At 48.2% G+C, this 13478-nt stretch overlaps 1 protein-coding gene across 3 annotated transcripts in view; it reads right to left on the reverse strand.

The window, feature by feature from the left end:
* ITCH (itchy E3 ubiquitin protein ligase) overlaps positions 1-2489 on the reverse strand; it is a 140398-nt gene extending 137909 nt beyond the window's left edge. For all 3 annotated transcript variants that reach the window (XM_011959392.1, XM_011959365.1, XM_011959383.1), the window contains exon 1: positions 2375-2489. The gene's annotated coding sequence lies outside the window, so the exon portion shown is untranslated. The remainder of the gene's footprint in view (positions 1-2374) is intronic.
* Between the last annotated feature and the right edge of the window lie 10989 nt (positions 2490-13478).

Genomic DNA, 13478 nt, shown 5'->3' on the forward strand with positions numbered 1-13478 from the left:
TGAGGGTTCAGGGGCAAATCTTGCCTCTTCTAACCAATCCTCCACCCAGCCACACACACAGAATTGGCCACTTCCTCTTCGGTCTTAAAGTTTTTTGACCTTTCCTAGGTAAGTCTAGAGTACCATCTGCCCTCAGTGGTTCCCAAGACCATCAGAATTACCTAAGGCATGTGTTAAAAATAAATTGGTTGGAGCCAACCCAGACCTACTAAATCCATCTCAGAAGGTGAGACCCTGGAATTTCTAAGCTCTTCTAATTATTTTAATGGTCAAATTTGGGGACTACTGGTTTGTCTGTCTCTCCCAATAGGTGAAAAGATGTATTTTTTAAAAAAAGAATGTAGAAATGTTTGATTCTAGAATACACTGAAGAAGTAGTCTGTGCTCATTTTTTTAATTTCATATCATATCCTTGGTGACTTGACTTGTATGCTGAATATAAGGGAATGCCTTTTGGACTCACAAAATTGACACATTCACGGTTCAAAGAAGCAGTAGCATTTCCACCTTCATTTCCAAATTTTTTTTTCTTTCTTGAGACAGGATCTCACTCTGTCTGTCACCCAAGGCTGGAGTGCAGTGGCACGGTAACAGCTCACCACTGCCTCCACCCCCAGGACTCAGGTGATTCCCCCACTTCAGCCTCCTGAGTATCTGGGACCACAGGCACCGGCCACCACACCTAGCTATCTTTGTATTTTTTGTAGATTCGGGGTTTCACTATGTTGCCCAAGCTGATCTCCAATTCCTGGGCTCAAGAGATTTGCCTGCCTCAGCCTCCCAAAGTGCTGGGATTACAGGCATGAGCCACCACGCCCATTCCATTGCTTTTTTTTTTCCGGAGTCTCACTCCGACACCCAGGCTGGAGCGCAGCGATCAGATTTGGGCTCACTGCAGCCTCCACCTCCTGGGTTGAAGCCATTCTCCTGCCTCAGCCTCCCTAGTAGCTAGGACTACAGGCACCCGCCACCACGCCCAGCTAATTTTTGTGTGTGTGATTTTAGTAGAGACAGGGTTTCACCATGTTGACCAGGATGGTCTCGAACTCCTGACCTCGTGATCTGCCCGTCTCGGCCTCCCAAAGTGCTGGCATTACAGGCATCAGCCACAGCACTTGGCCCATTTCTTAATTTTAAAAATAAATTATAGCTTAAATAAACCTGTAAAATACACACAGCAAGCTCTCACCATATCTGCCATGAGAACTTCACCTGAACTGATAAACCACTCCTTAGCCGATTTTGAGAATGGAAATACACTGCCTTTACATACTTCCTGAAGATCGAATTATATTAGGAAAAGATGCGGGAGAATCCACCTAAGTGCAATGATAGGTGGCTGGCTCCAGGGTCTTACTAATTTTCAAGGCAAAAATCCCACACTTCCCCATCCCCCACTCCAAACCAAGTATATTGCAGATGTGGAAGAACGGCAGAAAATGTAGTAAGATTAGGATACGAATACAACCAAGAAAACAAGGTTGTGTTGTTATTGGGGATAATGAATTCCTGGCCCTTTACAAGTTCACCTGGTTACATGTCCAACTAACTTTAGGCCCAGCGTCTACTTTGGGCGCACAAATCCTGCGATTCTCTCTTTTAAGTCGCGGCCCGGAACTGTCTTGGAAAACTTGAGTTCTCCACTTAAAAGTCATGTCATCATGTTTCGACACTTAGAATACGTTCAACGGCTACTTTTTTCTTTTCTCTGCTAAAGAAAAGGGCACTCTCCAGAGGAAGGGCAGTGACAGCTCCACGTCTGCAAAAGTCGGCGCCGCCACCACGGTGGCGGGCGTCGGGGAGGGCGCCGGGGCCGGGACCACCACGCCGGGGGACAATGGAAGGAGGAGGGGAGTGGGAGAGAGAAGTGGAGGCAGCCGCTGGGCTGGGCCCTTCTAGTGACTGGGGGCTCGGAAGTCTCGGGAAGGACAGCTGGGTGACGGGGGACCCGGCCGACGCCCCTCACAGGGCCACGTAGCCCACGCTGGCCCCGGCCGCCGGGCCCCGCGCGTAGGCCGAACCGCTGGAGAGTGGCCCCAGGCGGGGATGAGGGGCGAGGGGCCGGACCGTACCCACGCCCGTCGTGGCCCAGCCCTTTCACAACTTGGACCCCGCGAGGCGAAGGCCTCGGGAGCCTGTGCCAGGCATTGATCCCTCCGAACGTCCAGACAACCCACCCCCACCGCCCGGCCCGGGCCAGTAGCCCGAGGTCCCCGCGCCCCCCACAGACACCGGCTCTGGGAGAAAGAGCAGCCACGGCTCTGGGGTCCCGACCCGCGCGTCCCACTCCTCTACCCTAGTTCTCCCCCAACATTCTCATCCGGACTCCCTCCCTCTCCCGAGAACTGCCCCGAGCTCGCCCACGGGTGTTTACCGGGACTCGGGGCGGCGGCGACTCCTCAGTCCCTAGACTAAGATGGCAGCCGGTCCCGAGCCCCGACCACAGCTACTAGAGCGAGTTAGCAGCCAAAGCGCAGGCGCCTGAGCGCGGGAGTGGTCTGGACTACAAGCCCCAGCAGGCCTTGAGCGCCAGCCGTTCGGCCCACCCCTGGCTTGAAGAGCCGGCTGCGGTGGTAAATCCAGTTTAAATCCCAGTTTTCCTCACCTCCAGGTGAGACGGCAGCCAGCTGCTCCCAGCACCTCCAGGCTTTTTTTTTTTTTTTTAACACCCCGCCCACCGGAGCCTATAAGGACTGTGATTCTCAAACTATGGTGTGCATCAGAATCACCTAGAGAGCTTGTTAAAACTTACAGGGCTGACCCCCACCCCCAGAATTTCTGATCAGAAGATCTGGCATAGGAGGATAGGGTCTGATAATCCGCATGTCTAACAAGCTCTCTAGTGATACTACTAGTGAGTGAAATAATAATTTGAGAACCACTGGGCTATACAGCTTAGTTTATAACTTAGTTGTTCTTTTTTCTTTTTCTTTTCCTTTTCTTTTTTTTTCTTCTTTCTGAGATAAGGTCTCACTCTGTCACCCACGCTGGAGTGCAGTGGTGCAGTCATAGCTCACTACAGCCTCACACTCCTGGGCTCAAGCAAGTCTCCCACCTCAGCCTCCTGAGTAGCTAGGACAACAGGTGAGCACCACCACACCCGAGTAATTTTTGTCTGTTCTTTGTAGAGATGGGGATGGGGTGGGGTCCGGATGGGATGGGTCAGGGACTGGGCCACAGTCTCACCATGTTGCCCAGGCTGGTCTCAAACTCCTGGGCTCAAGCGATACTGCCTCCTCAGGCCCCCTCCCTAATTACTGAGATTACAGATGTGAGCCACTGCACCTGGCCTGGTTTAGCCTTTAACAATGTACATTAAAGGCCGTGGTTAAAAGGAAAATAAAAGAAAAAAATATACACTTGAGAGTTACACTGACTGGGTTCAAATCCTCCCTTTTCTACCTTTTAACTGAGTGTGCTTAGGAATGGTGATAACAGCTTAGTGGAGCCAACATGGCCGGTGTTCTAAGAGCTGATACCAAGCTCCCTTTATTCTCAGGACAAACCTATTCCAGAAATACTGTTATTATCCCCATTTTACAAATGTAAAAACTAAGTCACATGCTTGATAAGAACCCAGGCAGTCTGGTGTGAAAGTCCGTTCTCTTAACCTTCTTCATGGATTGCTTGAGAAATAATAGGCTATGCAAGCAGAGACTCAGAGGTATGACTAAGTACTCATTTCTTAGTGACCTTTGCTATTACTGTTTCCGCCTAATGAAAATAGTATTTTGCCATCTGGAAAGTCACTTACATTTTTCAAAGTATCTTTTTTTTTTTTTTTTTTTGAGACAGCATCCTGCTCTGTCACCCAACTTGGAGTGCTGTGGTGCAATCATAGCTCACTGCAGCTGACCTCCTGGGCTCAAGTGATCCTCCCACCTCAGCTTCCTGAGTAGCTGGGACTCCAGGCTCAAGCCACTACACCAGGCTAATTTTTTTTATTTTTGTAGAGACGTGGACTCCCTGTGTTGCCCAGGCTGTTCTCAAACTCCTAGGCTTGGCCAGGCTCGGTGGCTTACACCTGTAATCCTAGCAGTTAGGGAGGCCAAGGCGGGCGAATCACTTGAGGTCAAGAGTTCAAGACCAGCCTGGCTAACATGGTGAAACCCCATCTCTACTAAAAATACAAAAATTAGCCGGGCGTGGTGGCGGGTGCCTGTAATCCCAGCTACTCGGGAGGCCGAGGCAGAGAATTGCTTGGACCCAGGAGGCAGAGGTTGCAGTGAGCCATGATTGCGCCACTGAACTCCATCCTGGGCCACAGAGCGAGACTCTGTCTCAAAAAAAAAAAAAAATCAAAAATTAGTTGGGCATGGTGGCACACTCCTGTAATCTCAGCTACTCAGGAGGCTGAGGTGGGAGAATTGCTTGAACTCAGGAGACGAGACTGCAGTGAGCCAAGATCGTACCACTGTACTCCAGCCTGAGTGACAGAGTGAAACCCCATCTAAAAAAACACAAAAGCCAAACTCCTAAGTTCAAGCCTTCAAGCCTCAAGCAAAGTACTTTCAAAACCACTTCATGTTTCCTGCAACATGCCTTAGGAAAGATTGCTAAAATACCGATTCCTGCGCCCCTATCCTCATTCAGATTCTCTAGTGCAGTGATTTTCAAACCTCAGTACTTATCAGAATTGCCTGCAAGGTTAGTTAAACCATAGATTGCTGAGGCCACTCCCAGAGTGTCTGATTCAGTAGGTTTGGGGTGGGGCCTGAGAATTTGCTTTTTTTTTGATACTGAGTCTCACTCTGTCGCCCAGGCTGGCGTGCAGTGGCCCAACTTCCGCTCACTGCCACCTCTGCTTCCCAGGTTCAAGCGATTCTCCTACCTCAGCCTCCCAAGCAGCTGGGATTACAGGTGTGTGCCACCATGACTGACTAATTTTTGTATTTTTGTAGGGATGCAGTTTCCCCATGTTGGCCAGGCTGGTCTCGAATTCCTGACCTCAAGTGATCCACCTGCCTCGGCCTCCCAAAGTGCTGGGATTACAGGCTTAAGCCACCGTGCCTGGCAGAATTTGCATTTCCCCTTCCCTTTCCCCTTCCCCTTCCCCTTCCCTTCCCAGACAGAGTTTCACTCTTGTTGCCCAGGCTGGAGTGCAATGGCGTGATCTTGGCTCACCACAACCTCTGCCTCCTGGATTCAAGCAATTCTCCTGCCTCAGCCTCCCGAGTAGCTGGGATTACAGGCATGCACCACCATGCCTGGCTAATTTTGTATTTTTAGTAGGGATGGGGTTTCACCGTGTTAGCCAGGATGGTCTCAATCTCCTCACCTCGTGATCTGCCCGCCTTGGCCTCCCAAAATGCTGGGATTACAGGTGTGAGCCACTGTGCCCGGCCAGTACGAGGTATTTTTATGACCATTATACAGAGAAGAAAACTGAGTGTGACAGAAATTAAATGGCTTGTTCAAGATCACTCAGCCAGGAACCAGGGATCTAACCCTAAGTCCTGTAGCTCCAGATTCTGTATTCACCTACACTTTTAAAAACTATATAAGGTTAGGCAAAACTAGTTATGGTGTTAGAAGTCAGGATACTGGTTACTCTTTGAGGGGAGGGAATACCTGGAAGAAGGCACAAAGACACCTCTCAGGATGGGTGATAATATTCTGTGTCCTGATCTGAATGGTGTTACTGTTTCAGGAAAAGGGTCCTGATTCAGACCCCAAGAGAGGGTTCTTGGATCTCGTGCAAGAAAGAATTTGGGGCGAGTCCATACAATAAAGTGAAAACAAGTTATTTATTTCTTTATTTATTATGATGATTATTATTTTTTCAGACAGAGTTTTGCTCTTGCTGCCCAGGCTGGAGTGCAGTGGCGCAATCTCAGCTCACTGCAACCTCTGCCTCCTGGGTTCAAGTGATTCTCCTGCCTCATCCTCCCAAGTAACTGGGATTACAGGTGCACACCACCACACCCTGCTAATTTTTGTATTTTTAGTAGAGACGGCATTTCACCATGTTGGCCAGGCTGATCTTGAACTCCTGACCTCAGGTGATCCACTTGCCTTGGCCTCCCAAAGTGCTGGGATTACAGGCATAAGCCACGGCGCCCAGCAGATAAGAAGTTTATTAAGAAAGTAAAGGGGCCAGGCGCTGTGGCTGACAGTTATAATCCCAGCACTTTGGGAGGCCGAGGCAGGCGGATCACGAGGTCAGGAGTTCAAGACCAGCCTGGCCAACATGGTGAAACCCCGCCTCTACTAAAAATGCAAAAATTGGCTGGGCATGGAGTCGGGTGCCCATAATACCAGCTACTCCAGAGGCCGAGGCAGGAGAATTGCTTGAACGAGGAATCAGGAGGCAAGGCGGAGGCTGCAGTGAGCCGACATCGTGCCACTGCACCCCAGCCTGGGCGACAGAGCGAGATTCTATCTCAAAAAAAAAAGGATAAAAGAAAGTAAAGGAGACCAGGGGTGGTGGCTCACACCTGTAATCCCAGCACTTTGGGAGGCCGAGGCAGGTGGATCGCTGGAGGTCAGGTGTTTGAGACCAGCCTGGCCAACATGGTGAAACCCTGTCTCTACTAAAAATACAAAAAAAGTTAGGCAGGCATGGTGATGCACGCCCGCAATCCCAGCTACTCAGGAGGCTGAGGCAGGAGTATCACTTGAACCCAGGAGGTAGAGATTGCAGTGAGCTGACATCGTGCCACTTCATTCCAGCCTGGGAGACAGAGCAAGATTCTGTCTAAAAAAAAAGGGAAAGAAAGTAAAGGAATAAAAAAGAATGGCTACCCCAAAGGCAGAGCAGTGGCTCGAGATACTGGCCTAAGGATACTTAGAGTTATTTCTTGATTATATGCTAAACAAGGAATGGATAATTTATGAGTTTTCCAGGAAAGGGGTGGCCAATTCCCAGAGCTGAGGGTTACTCCCCTTTTTAGACCATATAGGGTAACTTCTGGATGTTGCCATGGCATCTGTAAACCATCATGGCACTAGTGGGAGTGTCTTTCACATGCTAATCCATTATAATTAGCATATAATGAGCAGTGAGGATGACCAGAGGTCACTTTCATTGACATCTTTGTTTTGGTGGGTTTTAGCCAACTTCTTTATCGGCAAGGCCTTTATGACCTGTAGCTTGTGCCAACCTCCTCTCATTCTGTGACTTAGAATGCCTAACCTCTCATGCCTGTAATCCTAGCACTTTGGGAGACTGAGGCAGGCGGATCACAAGGTCAGGAGTTTGAGACCAGCATGGCCAATATGGTGAAACCCCGTCTCTACTGAAAATACAAAAATGAGCCAGGCATGATAGCAGGCACCTGTCATCTCAGCTACTCAAGAGGCTGAGGCAGGAGAATCGCTTGAACCCAGGAGGAGGCGGATGTTGCAGTGAGAGGGATCATGCCACTGCATTCCAGCCTGGGCGACAGAGTAGGACTCCATCTCAAAAAAAAAGAAAAGAAAAGAAAAAAGAATGCCTAACCTCCTGGGAATACAGCCCAGTAGGTCTCAGCCTTGTTTTACACAGCCCCTATTCAAGATGGAGTTGCTCTGGTTCAAATGCCTCTGACAGTACACAGGCTTTCTCACTTTCTCAAGCCATATACTTATTATTTCTGCATTTTTCTCTATATTATACATCAATAAAAGCTTACTTAAAACAAATATATGTTTTATTTTATTTCATTTTTATTTATTTAGCGACAAGGTGTTGCTCTGTCACCTGGGCTGTAGTGCAATGGTGTGATCATAGGAGCCTCAAACTCCTGAACTCGAGCAATCCTCCTGCCTCAGCCTCCAAGAGGCTTTGTTTTTTTGTTTTGAGACAGAGTCTCGCTCTGTTGCCCAAGCTGGAGTGCAGTGGCGCGATCTTAGCTCCTGCCTCAGCCTCCCAAGTAGCTGGGATTACGGGTACCTGCCACCATGCCCAGCTAATCTTTTTGCATTTTTAGTAGAAACAGGGTTTCACCATGTTGGCCAGGCTGATCTTGAACTCCTGACCTCTGGTGATCCACTGGCCTCAGCTTCCCAAAGTGTGAGCCACTGCACCCAGTCCCAAATATCTATTTTAAATGGATATTGGCCAGGAGTAGTGTCTCATGCCTATAGTCCCAGCACTTTGGGAGGCTGACGCAGGAGGATCCTTTGAGGTAAGGAGTTCTAGACCACCCTGGACAACACAGACTCCATCTCTAATAATGGTAATATAAATAAATAAATGCATACTCATTTTGTTTGGAAAATGCATCTCTTTCTACTACATATCAATGTATAAAAGCTTTATAGTGCATCAGAATTGCCTGAAGGACTTGTTAAAACTCAGATTGCTAGGTATCACCCAAGAATTTCTGAGTCAGGAAGCTCTGTTAGGACTGAGAAATTGCATTTCTTTTTTTCTTTTTTCTTTTCTTTCTTTCTTTTCTTTTTTTTTTTTTTTTTGAGACGGAGTTTCGCTCTTGTTGCCCAAGCTGGAGTGCAATGGCACAATCTTGGCTCACTGCAACCTCCACCTCCGGGGTTCAAGCAATTCTCCTTCCTCGGCCTCCCAAGTAGCTGGGATTACAAGCTCCTGCCACCATACCCAGCTAATTTTTTGTATTTTTAGTAGAGACAGGGTTTCACCATGTTTGCTAGGCTAGTCTTGAACTCCTGACCTCAGGTGATCCACCCGCCTTGGACTCCCAAAGTGCTGGGATTACAGGCATGGGCCACCGTGCCCAGCTGAGAAATTGCATTTCTAGTAAGTTCCAGGTAATGCTGATGCCCACCTAGCGTGACACTTTGAGAACCACTGGACTATGCTATCCTACCCTTCTTACTAATGCCAATAGGGTGGGTCAGCTCTCATCTGGGAGGCAGTACCTAACAGGAGTTAGTAATTTCGGCTTCAGTGGCATATGTATCAAGGATCTAGTCCTTATTATGTCAATAAATTGCTTGTGGGGCCGAGGGGCAGGGGTTCTTAGGAAAAGTCACCTGAACCTCAGTGTCCAAATCTCTAAATGAGTCTAATAGAACCTACCTCCTAGGATGTTGTAAAGATTCTAGAACATCCCGGGTTTGTAGTTGGTGATTGTCCAAGAAGAAGCCGAGTTTGCGAGGGCAGGGAATCCCAGCCTGGCCATTTCCTCATTCTCCCATGCTATGTGGCTCTAGCTCTCAAGTTCCCTGATCCAGAACTCAGCCTGGTCTTGGCCTGGTCGGAATGCAGGATCAGTGGTTGATAAAACTGAGCCACCCTTACCTTCCTTCTGCCTATGACACCTGTGCCAATCCAGGACAGGACTAGCCCTGCTAGAGCAGGGGCCAGAAACCTGGAGGAACTGTCACCAGCAAGGGATGGAGGTTCCTAGGCCTCTTGGGGAGGAGGAGGGCAGGAAGCAGGGCTGCAGAGCTAGAAGGAGTTGGGAGAAAAACCCCAGCGGCCCACATGCCACCTGCCACTTACCAGATTTCCCTGCAGAACACTTAGTCATACTATTGTCCCCCTCTGTCCTGGAGCCTCTTTGCTTTCACTTGCCAGAGGAAGGCTTGAAAAACTGTGTGTTAATGGAGAGAAGACACCACAGGGCTTCTGGGGGCCTGAGATCTGGATCCAAAGAAACCACTTAAGGCTGGGTGTGATGGCTTATTATTTCTCTTTAAGACTGTTTACTTATCCTTGAAATAAGGTACACAAGTTCTGTCCATGGTCCCAGGTTGCCAGATTTAGAAAATAAAAATATAGAATGCCCAGTTAAATTTGAATTTCAGATAAACAACAGATATTTTTAGTGTAAATATGTGCAGCTATTGCATGTAACATACTATTACTAAAAATTTTCTCATTGTTTATCTGAAATTAAAATTCAACTGGGCATTCTATATTTTATTTGGCAACCCTACTTCCAAGGCTTTATAATACACTTTCTAGATCAGAGGTAATAAACTTAAATGCCTCCAAGGACCATCCAGGTAAAACAAAAAATAACACTTAGGTCAGCTGCGATGGGTCACACCTGTAATGCCAGCACTTTGGGAGGCCAAGGTGGGTGGGTCACTTGAGGCCAGGAGTTCAAGACCAGCCTGGCCAACATGGAGAAACCCTGCTTCTACTAAAAATACAAAAAAAAAAAAAAAAAAAAAATTAGCCAGGTATGTTGGCATCCACCTGTGATCCCAGCTACCTGGGAGGCTGAGGCATAAGAATCGCTTGAACCTGGCAGGTGGAGATTGCAGTGAGCCAAAATTGTGCCACTGCACTCCAGTCTGGGCGACAGAATGAGGCTCTATCTCAAACAAAACAAAACAAAAACCCATCTAGGCCAGGTGCGGTAGCTCACGCCTGTAATCCCAGCACTTTCGGAGGCTGAGGCAGATAGACCACCTGAGGTCAGGAATTCAAGACCAGCCTGACCAACATGGTGAAACTCCGTTTCTACTAAAAATACCAAACAACTAGCAGGACGTGGTGGCAGGTGCCTGTAATCCCAGCTACTCGGGAGGCTGAGGCAGGAGAACTGCTTGAACCCGGGAGGTGGAGGTTTCAGTAAGCCAAGGTCTCGCCACTGCACTCTAGCTTGGGCGACAGAGCAAAACTTTGTCTCCAAAAAAAACCAAAAAAATCCAGAAACAAATAGTAAATTGTAGTTAATGATAGGCATGTTGAAGTGTTTAGAGGTAGTGAACTCTGCAACTTCTTTGAAATGCATCAGAAAATTAGATGGGACTGGGCACAGTGGCTCATACCTGTAATCCTAGCAGCACTGTGGTCAGGAGTTCAAGACCAGCCTGGCCTACCCGGTGAAACCCTGTCTCTACTAAAACTACAAAAATTAGCTGGGCGTGGTGGTGGACACCTGCAGTCCCAGCTACTCGGGAGCCGGAGGCAGGAGAATTACTTGAACCCAGGAGGCGGAGGTTGCAGTGAGCTGAGATCACACCACTGCACTCCAGCCTAGGTGACAAAGCGAAATTCCGTCTCAAAAAAAAAAAAAAAAAATTAGCTGGGTGTGATGGCTCACACCTGTAGTCCCAACTACTCAGGAGGCTAGGGTAGGAGAACTGCTTGAGCCCTGGAGGTTGAAGATCTTGCCACTGCAATCCAGCTTGGGCAACAAAGAGATACTCTCTCTCGAAAAATAAATAAATAGGCCAGGCACAGTGGCTCAGGCCTGTAATCCCAGCACTTTGGGAGGCTGAGGCAGGTGGATCACTAGAGGTCAGGAGTTCAAGACCAGGCTGGTCAACATGGCAAAACCCCATCTCTACTAAGAACACAAAAATTAGCCGGGATTGCTGCCACATGCCTGTAATCCCAGCTACTTGGGTGGCTGAGGCAGAAGGATTGCTTGAACCCTGGAGGTGGAGGTTGCAGTAAGCAGAAATCACGCCACTGCACTCTGGCCTGGGCAACAGAGTAAAACTCTGTCTCAAAAAAATAATAGTAAGATGGATGGGGGGAGAGATGGAGAAACTGATGAATGAGTAAATATGCAACAAAGCAAATGTAGCAGACAGTTAACAATTGTAGAATCTAGGTAATGGGTGGATGAGCATTCACTGTACAGTTCTTTCAACTGCTCTGTATGTTTGAAAATTTTCATAATATAGTGTTGGGAGGAAATCTTGTGCAAGCAAAATGCAGCCCAAGCCTGAGCAACATAGTAAGACCCTGTCTCTACAAAAATAAAATAAAAATAGTAGCCAGCTGTGGTGGCAAAAGGCTGAGGGGGGAGGATCGAATGAGCCTAGGAGGTCAAGGCTACAATGAGCCGTGTTCACACAACTGCACTCAAACCTGGGCGACAGAGTGAGACTCTGTCTCAAAAACAAATATATAAACAAAAACCCAAAAAGGCTGGGCACAGTGTCTCATGCCTGTAATCCCAGTACTTTGGGAGGCCGAGGCAGGTGGATCACTTGAGGTCAGGAGTTGGAGACCAGCCTGGCCAACATAGTGAAACCTCATCTCTACTAAACATACAAAAATTAGCTAAGGGTGAGGGCATGAGCCTGTAATCCCAGCTACTCAGGAGGCTGAGGCAGGAGAGTCACTTGAATCTGGGAGGCGGAGTTTGCAACTCAGGAGGCTAAGGCAGGAGAGTCACTTGAATCTGGGAGGCGGAGTTTGCAGTGAGCCGAGATCACCCCATCACGCTCCAGCTTGGGTGACAGAGCGAGATTCCGTCTCAAAAAAAAAAAAAAAAATGCAGTTGATTTTCACAGCTGAATTTCCAACCCCGATCCATTTGCAGCCAGCTCCATGTTCTATTCTTCCTCTTTTTTGGGCTACAAACTAGCATGATTTTATTTACAAAGTTCCTTTCTCCTTGCTCTTTTCCTAATGTTCCTCCTAACTGGGTTCAAGTTCCCTGCCTACTATTTATTTGCCATGTGACCTTGCCTCTCTGGGTCTCTGCTGACATCTGGAAATTGAGGTCAAATGCATTTCTTTTGTTTATCTTGAGGCAGGAGTTTGGACCATTCAATCTGGGAAGATTTCCTCCTTCCTCCCTCCCCAAATCAAAAGCCTTTTTTTTTTTTTTTGGTCTTATTTTTTTGAAACGGAGTTTTGCTACTTGTTGCCCAGGTTGGAGTGCAATGGCATGATCTCGGCTCACTGCAACCTCCGCCTTCCGGTTCAAGCGATCCTCCTGCCTCCACCTCCTGAGTAGCTGGGATTACAGGCATGCACCACCACCCCCGGCTAATTTTATATTTTTAGTAGAGACAGGGTTTCTCCATGTTGGTCAAGCTGGTCTGGAACTCCCAACCTCAGAGTATCTGCCCACCTCAGCCTCCCAAGGTGCTGAGATTACAGGCATGAGTCGCTGAGCCCAGACTATCCATGAGTCTTTCAAGGGGAAAGAGCCAGTCTTATCCATACTCATGTGTCTTCTGGCAGGTAGTGACGTCTTTTTTTTTTTTTTTTTTTGAGATGGAGTCTCGCTCTGTCGCCCAGGCTGGAGTGCAGTGGCCGGATCTCAGCTCACTGCAAGCTCCGCCTCCCGGGTTTACGCCATTCTCCTGCCTCAGCCTCCCGAGTAGCTGGGACTACAGGCGCCCGCCACCTCGTCCGGCTAGTTTTTTGTATTTTTTAGTAGAGACGGGGTTTCACCGTGTTAGCCAGGATGGTCTTGATCTCCTGACCTCGTGATCCGCCCGTCTTGGCCTCCCAAAGTGCTGGGATTACAGGCTTGAGCCACCGCGCCCGGCTGGTAGTGACATCTTAAGGGTGCTCAGGAAATGCTTGAATGAAACCCCTCTGTAAACAGAAAGGAGGAGTCAAGGACATATATTGAGTGCCCACTGTGTTTTTATGAACTAGATATGCCTTTATTCATCCCACAGCTACCCAGTGAGGTAGGAGTCACTGTGATTCCCACTTTTATAGAGGAAGAAACAGGTTCAGAAGGGAAAGTGACTGGCCAAAATTCACAGTGAATTCAAGAAACAGATCTGAGATTGGAACCCAGGACTGTCTCTTTCAACTTCATCACAACTGCCTCTTACTGAATCAATGAAAGGAAGAGTCTCTT

This window comes from Colobus angolensis, unplaced genomic scaffold (genome assembly GCF_000951035.1).
Source record: "Colobus angolensis palliatus isolate OR3802 unplaced genomic scaffold, Cang.pa_1.0 Scaffold114, whole genome shotgun sequence".
Classification (NCBI taxonomy): domain Eukaryota; kingdom Metazoa; phylum Chordata; class Mammalia; order Primates; family Cercopithecidae; genus Colobus; species Colobus angolensis.